A 10163-nucleotide genomic window follows, 5' to 3' on the forward strand; every position below is an offset into this window, starting at 1 on the left:
TTTTCAAGCTTATTAATGCTTATCTTATTGAAACTAATGAAAATTGTTGGCCTTAATTAATGAATAAATCATACAATGCTTAAAGTAAAAAGTATTAAGTCTTGAAAAGAAATATAAATATTGGGAACCCATATGAAAGAAAATGTAAAGCAAAAATCAAGCTTATTGCATAAGTTTTTTTAAGAAAAGATATTTGAGAATAAAAAACAACTTAAGCAAAATAGTAGTATAATGCAAATGATAATGATATGCTCCCTACTTATGTGATGTGCTGATATGCTATATGCTACATGTGTATGACTTGACTTATATTGATAATTTATGGCTCACTATATATTGAACATCTAAGCATAAAGTTATTGAGCAGGACTTAGAAGCATAAATTTTGATATGATTCGATATATGAATATAAAATTAATTTTTGACCATACATGCTAATGATGGATCACATGGATAAATTAAAAAATTTGCTTCTAAATAATTTAGTATCCATAAGCATTGCATAATGAGACATTAGCATTGGTATCTATAAAGTATATTGGTATCCATGAATATATCAATTAATATTTGAGCATGACAAGCATAATTATATCCATAAGCACATACATGATATGAATCAATGTTTGAAACATGGGATGATAAATTTAAAAACATAATTATCAAATCTTAATGTATTAAATTCAGGGGGAGCCATATGACTATTACTTGTACTATGTTTTGTTTCTCCCTAATTTTTCAATTGATATCATGAATTAATGAAATGTTCAATTAGAACTATTCTTTAATGTTTTAATTGGTATCACAAATTCAAAAATTAATTGGTATCATGAATTAATGAAATTTTCAAAGAGGGATAATGCCGTTAGTAAAGATGTTACAACACATATATGAATTACAAATATGAAATATACATAATTATTTGTCTATTAAAGCACACTACACATGCCATATTGAAAAATAATGAATTAAGTGTGTACATATGCTTGATATGCATGTTTGATATTCATATGCTTAAAATATGACTTTATTTGAACTTAATTATTTTGATATCTCACTCTTTTTTATTGATATTAAAAGGGGGAGAAGTTTTGAGCAAAAATTGAGCATGGTATCGAAAAATTTGAACATGATATATGTATCAAAAGGGGGAAAAGTATTTGAACTTGAATAATGATGATGAGCATGATAAATGAAATCATGGAGTATATGAAAATTTTCTATTATGAAACATTGAAGTTTAGTTTTATGGTTATTGTAAGGGGAAGCCTTTTAAGGTTCACTCGATTTTTTTGCTCCTTATTTGTCATCATCAAAAAGGGGGAGATTGTTGGCCTAAACAAGGCTTACGACTCTTAATTTTGATGATAACAAAATAAGGTTATTTAATATTCTTCAAAGTTGTGATATTTCAGGTAATATAGATATTGAAGCCTAGCATATACTTCATATGATCAAGGAATATCTTTTGAAAACTCATATAAAATTCAAGTGATCAATATTGAAAGCTCAAGGATCAATAAATTTCAGAAACAAAGAGACCTTAAAGCAATAAAGATTTGAAGTTCAGAAACAAAGAGAACTCAAAGCAGTAATTTCAAGATTTTTTATTACGCGCTTAAACTACGTAATTAGGTGCTTTAATTCATGCATTTGAGGCTTATAGTTTTAATTAAATACCTAATTACTCTCAATATTTTAGCACGGTATCCTATTTATAATATTTGAGTTTTATTGAGTAATTTATGAATGTTTGGTATTTTTTATCGCAAAGCAATTATCGGGAGCTAAAATCAACAACGCTTCGTAATTCGTGCATAATTTTTTCGTCTGAGCTTCAATCGAGATGATTCAAATTCTGGAGAAAGATGACAAGATTAGCTACAACTTTTGTGTTTTAATCTTCAAGTGATACAAGCTCCAAGATAGTCAAAAAGTGGGCTTGATCGTTAGGAAACAGAAAAGAAGAAAAGAAGAAACTAGAAAAAAAAATGTTAATACATTACCTAATTTAACCCGGCCATGCAGCCGAGTCTGGAGCCCTTCAGGCCATGTGCTAGGGCAGCTCCCCCTCTCCTCTTCTCCTTCTCCTTTCCATTCTCCCTAACTTTTCTTTCTCTCCCTTTCCCTTCTCTCCCTTCTCCCTTCTCTCTCAACTCTCAACTCTCCCTCCTCTTCTTCTTCTTTTTTTTCCCTTTCTCTTGGCCATACGGCAGCTCAACATCCCTCTCTTCCTTTCCTTTTCTCCCAGCTCCCTTTCTACCATCACCGAAAGCTCCCCCTATCCTCTCATCCTTCTCCTCTTCCCTTCTTCTTGGTCCCTCTCCTTTCCTTTTTTCTTCTTCTTTTCTCTTCCTCTCAATCTTCTCTCACTGTTGCTACTTCTCCTGCACTACTCTAGCCGAAGCCTCTCAAGCTCTTCCTGCACTCCTCCATTGCTACTGTGCTGCATGTGCTACCACGAACCTGCAACCCGAAGCCACTGCTGCTGTGGAGGAAGACCTATGAAGCTCTGCTTTGCTGCATGTGGCCGCTGCAACCAGCCACCCGAGAACCACCACCACTACCCTTGCTGCTGGTAGCTACTATCCTTACTGCTTCCTCCTCTGGCTACCAGTGTTGTGCTGAAACCAAGGAGTCCCACCATAGTTGCTGGCTACTGCTGCTATGCTGAAGCCGAGGAGCTCCCCTACCTGCTGCTACTTCAACCTCTGCTCCTTGCTGCAGTTCCTCCAACAAACGGCCAGCTTTTCTCCTCCTCCTCAATCTTTCTTTATTTCTTCTTTCTTTCATTTAATTGTTTTGTTTTAAGTTTTTAATTAGTTTGATAATTGTAATTTTTTTTATTAGAAGTTTCATTAAAATTTTAATTTTGTTTGGGTGCTAGTGCTAAAGGTATTATTTTATTTCTTTCCTAGTTAATATTAGCATTAAACGCAATCGTTGCTTGACTTAATTTTTTATTTATTGGAATTCTGTTTAGTTCTTGAAAAAAAAAATAACATATAAAATATATATATATATATATATATATATATATATATCTTCTTTAGAAATTAAATCAATGGTCTTCTTTGAAATTTAAATTTTGTTGAGTTTGATTTAGTTTAAGTTCAATTTTATTAAAGTCTGATTTTTTTTTTTACCGTGTTCCGTTTACTGTTTAGTTCTTAAAGTTTTGAATTTCTGTTTAAGTTCTTGATCACATTAAAATCAATTTTTATCTAAAATTGTGATTGGTTGAGTTTTTAGAATTGCGTGTTTTAATTAAGTAGGACAGTTATCGTCTTTAGTTTTTATTACGAAGTTCAACGCGTGTATCAATTCTTATTCAGTTGTTAATGTAGGATTTATGTTTCTCGTTGTTAAATTCAGTGCGTGTTGGGAATTAGAATTTAAATTACATGTTCGTTTATTTTATCAAAAGAAATCTTAAACATCCTGAAAAACCCGAATTTAAACTGTGTTCAGTGCCTTTTTGTTTCTTATTTTCTGATTGGAATTATGTAAAATTTGATATTAAACTACATTCCCTGAGGAGACAATCTGGCTCTTGGGCTAAGTATTACACGACAGAACTCCTATACTTAGGATAGCTTTCGAGCTACTCATTTTTCGAGTGAGTCAATTTAAAGGAGTTCAAGAAATGAAGAGAGTCAATAGGACATATATTGTAAGTATATGAAATTTCTTTTTGAAGCTCATTAGGTATAAAGAGACTTAGAGACCTTATTTTAAAACTTGGAACATATTTTTCAAGAAAACAAATTGACATTCCAAGAATCGAGAAGCAAAGAGAGTTAGGACAAAAATATTTTAAAAACCAGAATTTTTGTCTTGAGAGGAGCCTGACTAAAAATAGTCAGTAGGGTTCCAATTAAGTGCTTTTAAAATACAAAGACAGAAGGTCATCATGCTACTGCCTAGACCTTGACAAGCACCTAACGAGTTATTTTGAGAAGCCTGTTTCGGTTTTTCTAGGCTATTGTCACCTTATTGCCTGTTTTTTAAAACCAAGAAATTCAGTGACAGGCGCCTGACCACAAGGTGACAGGTGACTGCCACCCTACTACCTATGAAAAATACCTGTGTATTTTATTGACAGACGCCTGACCAAATTTCATCAGGCTACTGCCACGCAGCAGATTTCAAATTTTATAACGGACAAATTTTTTAAAATTAGATTGCTTGGGGCTCACACTTGGTTAAAACTTGGACACCACATCAAGTAAACTTAGGGAACAAGTTAAACGATTTTCTACATCTATAAATAAGCCTCAAGACAAATGAATTCAACACCAAGAATCAAATTTAGCATTCAAACTCTCTCAATTGCTCTCAACACTCAAAGCTCTCTCACTCTCATTTGGTGCAAGAAATTTTCTAAGACTTTACTATTTCTAAATCACCAATCTTGTGCTACAATTCTGAATTCTTTCAATCATTGAAAGAACTATTCGGTGATGCACTCTCTTGAGCTTCAATCTAAGCTTCATATTTGAATTATTTTGAAGTATATAGATTGAATTTGTATTAATCTACTCTGTTTGAGAGTATTCTTGTACGCAGCTATGCTTTTGTATTTTTGCAGTATTTTTTATGATTCCAAGGTGTTTGGATCATTGGGGTATTGCTTAGAGAGGTGTAGCTCTAACCTAAATTGAAGGAGTGACCGATTGAGGGGTATCACTTGGAGAGGCAGGTTCTAGCCTACTGAATGAGTGTGTAACGGTGTTGTTCCACCTGGAAAAGGAACTGGTTTAGTGAATCATTTGGCGGTTTGCCAAAGGTGAGGACATAGGCTGGGGATAAGCCGAACCTCGTAAAAATCCGCTGTCACTCTCTTTCCATTACTCTCTTTACTTTCAGCATACATAAACTGCGTGGATGTTTTCAATTTCTTAATCATATACACCACGTGGACTAGATATTAAATAAACTTAAGCTTAATTTGTTTTTGGGATTGCGGAAATCAAAAGGGAGTACGTTGGTTGATCCATACTTTGCGGAAACCGTAAGGAAGTACGTTGATTGGTGAAACACCCTAAGACTCTTTAACTAAAAGTTTATTTTAAGTCTAAATTCTTGGAAAAAGTGTTATGCATTAATATTGAGAAATAATTATCCACAGGGCTTGAATTAACTACAGGGCTTAAATAAATTTCACATACCCAGGGCTGCAAAAGCTGAGAATCGGTAAAGTGTTGATTATTGAATTTTGTGGGTTGAACACTTTGGATTGGTTGTTTAGCTGAATGTTTAAGTTTTGATTTACTTTGTTGGAATATGGTTGTGGATTAAATATTATTTTAAGTATTTTTTGTGTATTAGATAAATCAACAAGAAGTCAAAAATTCATTAAAAGAATTAAAAGAGCTTAAGGATTCTTGAAAAGAATTAAAAGAAATTTTTAAATCCAATTCGCCCCCCTCTTGAGACTACACCTTACTTTTCAATATATATATATATATATATATATATATATAAATGAAAAATATGTTCTCCAACAAAGATTTTTGCTAATGAAAAATATTTGGAGAATCTGGAATTTTAGGCTCAAGAATATTTGTGCAATAAATACAATCAAAAACAAATGCTTAAACAAAATACTCTCTTTAAAAATATTTCAAAGAAGGTAACAAAGAGAGTTTGAGAGTATGAAAATTTTAACCCCAAAATGATTTTTGAAATAAAAGAGCATGTGGAAGAACTTTGATTAAGTGAAAATTTTGAGAGAAAATATTTATTAATCAATGTTGCTAATCTTGAGTTATGAGGAGGTATTTATAGATTTTCCAAAAATTATGACCTTTGGGGACACACTAGGTATTTTTCAAATTATTTAATTAAAAGTTAATTACATTTAAGCCCTTAAAAAATTCGGAACCCGAGAGGTTTGGTTGACCATAGAAAAGGTTTACTCGACCATATTAATAGGTTCGGTCGACCGTGTCAATTTTGAACTACGGATTTGGTTGATCGTCACATGGCGATTTTTGAACCGTTCGTGGGTTTGGTCGACCAAGACAAAATTTGGTTGACCATCTTTGAATTTTGGTCGACCAATGCTATTTTGAACTATGAGTTCAGTCGACCAAGTAGTTAGGGTGTCAGACACGTGTTGGTTAAGTCAACCGAGGAAGATACGTTCAAAATAGAACGGTCGACCGAGCGAAGTCAACATGTTGACTTCTGACCGGTTCAATCGACTGAGGCATTTATACTTCCAAAGATTTGATCGACCGGGCTTTTAAATTAAGCCCAAAATTCCAACGTCAATCGACCGAAGGACGACCAAAGTCAGTTTTTTTCCCCAAATTTGACCCTAAATTATTTCTAAATCCTTTGTATGATTTTAGTCTTTTAAGAAAATGTTTTTTTTTAAGTGTGTTGGTTTCTAGGGTCTATCAATGGTCATTCTGAGCATTTTAATCATATCATGCAAGATATATGCATTATTACAGACTAGATATGAAAACTAAATGCATTTACAATTACAATTAAATAAGTCTTCTTCTTTGCTCTTCAGAGATCATGGAATGTGCCTAAGTGTATAGTCTTTACGTTCTTCGAGGCTTCCATTGCCAATCACCTTATGTGTGTGTTGAATTATAATATGCTCAATCACTAAATACACACATAAGTAACTTGTGTTTTGTTAGCATCAAAACTGGGATCGGACTCAAAAAGTCAATAGTCTCCTCTTTTTTTATGATGACAGACACACCAGAGCAAAATGGGTACAACATGAAAAGGTTCCCCCTAAGAATATGCATAATGTAAAATATAGACAATACAGTGCAAGCATATCCAAGAAAGAAGACAATTCAAATAAACATGCATTCAGTTTTAGCATTAAAGCACAAATGCCCAAATATTTGTCCCCAAAATATTTTCCCCTAAAAAAATTTCCCTTTCGGTCATTATCATTTTGCTCATAAAAATTTTACCCCTTTTGGCATCAACAAAAAGGGCTACGTTGAGTAGAAAAAAAAAATTTATCATTTAAAACAAACTTAGTAAAGAGAACTCCCTCTTTTTGATATAGCAGTTGGGCATAAAAAAATTTATAATTGTTTTAAAAAATTATGGCAATAAAGAACACTAAAAGATTATAACTAGTCATTTAAATTAAAGGGCACATGAAAAACAGGATTAGACTAGGATTATCCACAAACCATGGCAATTTAAACATATCATAAGACCCGTGAAAGATTTAAGTTCAACACACACGGCATATGATAGCAAATGTGGGTTTGAGTATAAGAATGGTCTAACTAGTTCATATCCATTTCATATATGATCAATGAACTAGTAGTGCAAGACCCAAAAAAAAATTTATAAGTAATATAATTTCATGACATAAAATTTTAGTACAATACATGCATAGTCATGAAAACATTTAAACACACAAGCAATATATAAAAAATATTCTATATAAGTTCAATTCTTGCTTTTAAAAATGTATATATATATATATATATATATATATATATATGTATGTATGTATAAAAATATATCCCCTTAAAATTTTTTATAAATACTAGGGGCTTATGCTTGTTGAAAAATAAACTTTAATTTAAAACTTAAGCAAGCATTATTTTTCTAGTTTATCATTTAAGACAAATCACAAAGTACCAAAAAAATGCAACCATATAAATCCAAAGATATTAAATAAATTTAAAGAAGGGATCATATGGCAAAGCACAGAATCGTGGCAAGCAGTATATTTTCATTTAAAGTTTTCAATAAAAATATCACATTTAAGCACAAGCCACAGAAAATTCAAAAGCAAATCTAAGCCTAAAAAAGTTGGTGAGCAACCCAAGATAGGATTTTATGTTTAGATGCTCCCCCTATCAATTTGAGTTCATGCTTAGATCCTTTTAACTACTTATATTGATACAAAAGAAAAATTAAGCATTTAAACAGTATAAGTACTATTTTTTATTCATAAACTAATTTTACTGGATATATGTTAAATGATTTGCGATCCACCAGTAAAATCTTTCCTAGAACACACATGAGCTAAAAATCAAACACTGAGTCATGCATGGTTTTCATATGCCCCAAGAACAATTCATATCAAAGATAATTCAATGAGGACGAGATATGATGTTCAGGGAGCTAAAGGAAACATCGGACTCAAAAAGTAAAAACAATAATAATGTGAGTCCACGGGTTAGGTGACATTAATCCTCTTTGCAAGGATGGGGCTTAAACTCTCCCTGTATATTTGCGTGCACACATACTTGCATTATAGTTCAAGGATGATAGTCATTTAAGAACGTTCCTCATATATTCATCATATGTTTATCCTCTCAAAGAATTTCAGCATGCAGCAAATAATAAGCATTCAGCACATGGCACAACATATTGCATTTTAGCTTAATGCATGATAGCCAAATAAGGCTACACTTAAAGGTAGTGCAATAGGGGTTCAATATAAGAATAACACAACTCAAAGTACACAATGAGTATGTGTGTGATGAGCACTCCCCCTAAGTCATGTAATTTTCCTAGTTTATGGACCATCATCAAAACATTTGACATTTGATTACAAGGATGATACTTTACTATTTAGGTCTCGAGTGAGAGTACATAACCCAAGGATTTGAACCAAATGGTGTCCATGAACTAGTTATCATAGGTCAATAAAAAGTGTATATAATGAAGGACATCCTAGAAGAATTTAAAAACTTTGATTGTACATGTTTTTCAGTTTTAGCCTAAAGCATATAAGTTTCAACATGTACAGACTTGAATAACTAATTAGCATGCATTTTTTATAAAGATATTTCTAAGGTTCACCCAACATGCATTTTATCATAATTGTCTTAGAGCATGGTTTGGATTTTTGATTATGTTTGGGAAAATTCTAACGAAATTTCGGCAGCAAGCCATATGTAAATGAGACATTTCCCAAAAATTCATGCACTAAAAACCTGATAGATTCAAGCAAGCAATTTAAAATAATCTGCATCATGTAGATAACATTCAGTTTAAGCATGCAAGAACTTATATTCACTACCAACATGTAGTTCACATCATTGCATCAGTCATGCAAGAGGCATTCAGTACAGGCATGCATTTTAGTAGAGCGGGCAACAATTAACATAAACTATCCATTAAATCATTCAAACATTTAACAAGACAGGATAGTGGCATTCAACACTTAGATCATCCAACATACAACCCCTAGATAATAAATATAATAAAGTAATTATTGGATGAAGTTTTAAATTATCTGCTCCCCCTTAATTATGCAGCCAAAGAATCATATAATCAATTTGCATTATTTAGCATAACTGATATTTTCTATTATGAGGATGAGCTTATGAATTCCTTAATTTTAAATTATTATTAGGAAATAATGTATCATTTAAGCTCAATGATGAGTTTAGGATTTTACATTATATATCATAAGATAGATTTCCTAAAACTCAATACAATGTGATGGATAAATTTTGCTATATTTAATATTTTTATATTATATTATATTATATTATATATATATATATATATATATATATATATATATATATATATAGCATTAAGAATATAATGATGTTTACAATCAATTTGTCCATTTGAAAGGGATAGCCAATATTATCATATATTATCCAATCATAATGATATGTATATATTAAGCTTAAATTGGATATATCAATAAGACTCCCGAATTGGCTAGAATCTCCTAGGGTTCATAGAATAACAGTAGCGTTTTTCCAAAATTTTAAACTCTTAAACACAAAACAGTATTTAATCTTTTAAAGTATTCTAACCCTATATATATATATATATATATATATATATATACATACATATATCCGAAAATCTTATGAAAAAAAAAATTATTTGTAAGTGCACCTCATAAGATGGCATGATAAAATACATCATGATTTATAAAAAAATAACACAAGATATATCACACAAATCATGACATAAGATTTTCAATAAAGTAGAAGGAGGAGGGTATACAAAAACTTTGCTCCTTCTTAGGCATTTGAGCGCGATGTGGTGCTCTTCTCTCTCTCGGTTTCTTATATCTCACTCAAAAGCATAAACTTTATAAGAGCATTAGTAACTAAGGCAGAGAAAAAAAAAATATGCATGGCACTAGAATGATATGCATTAAGGCAATGTCATGCTTTTTCAAAATATTT

This window comes from Malania oleifera, chromosome 3 (assembly GCF_029873635.1).
Source record: "Malania oleifera isolate guangnan ecotype guangnan chromosome 3, ASM2987363v1, whole genome shotgun sequence".
Taxonomy (NCBI): Eukaryota; Viridiplantae; Streptophyta; class Magnoliopsida; order Santalales; family Ximeniaceae; genus Malania; species Malania oleifera.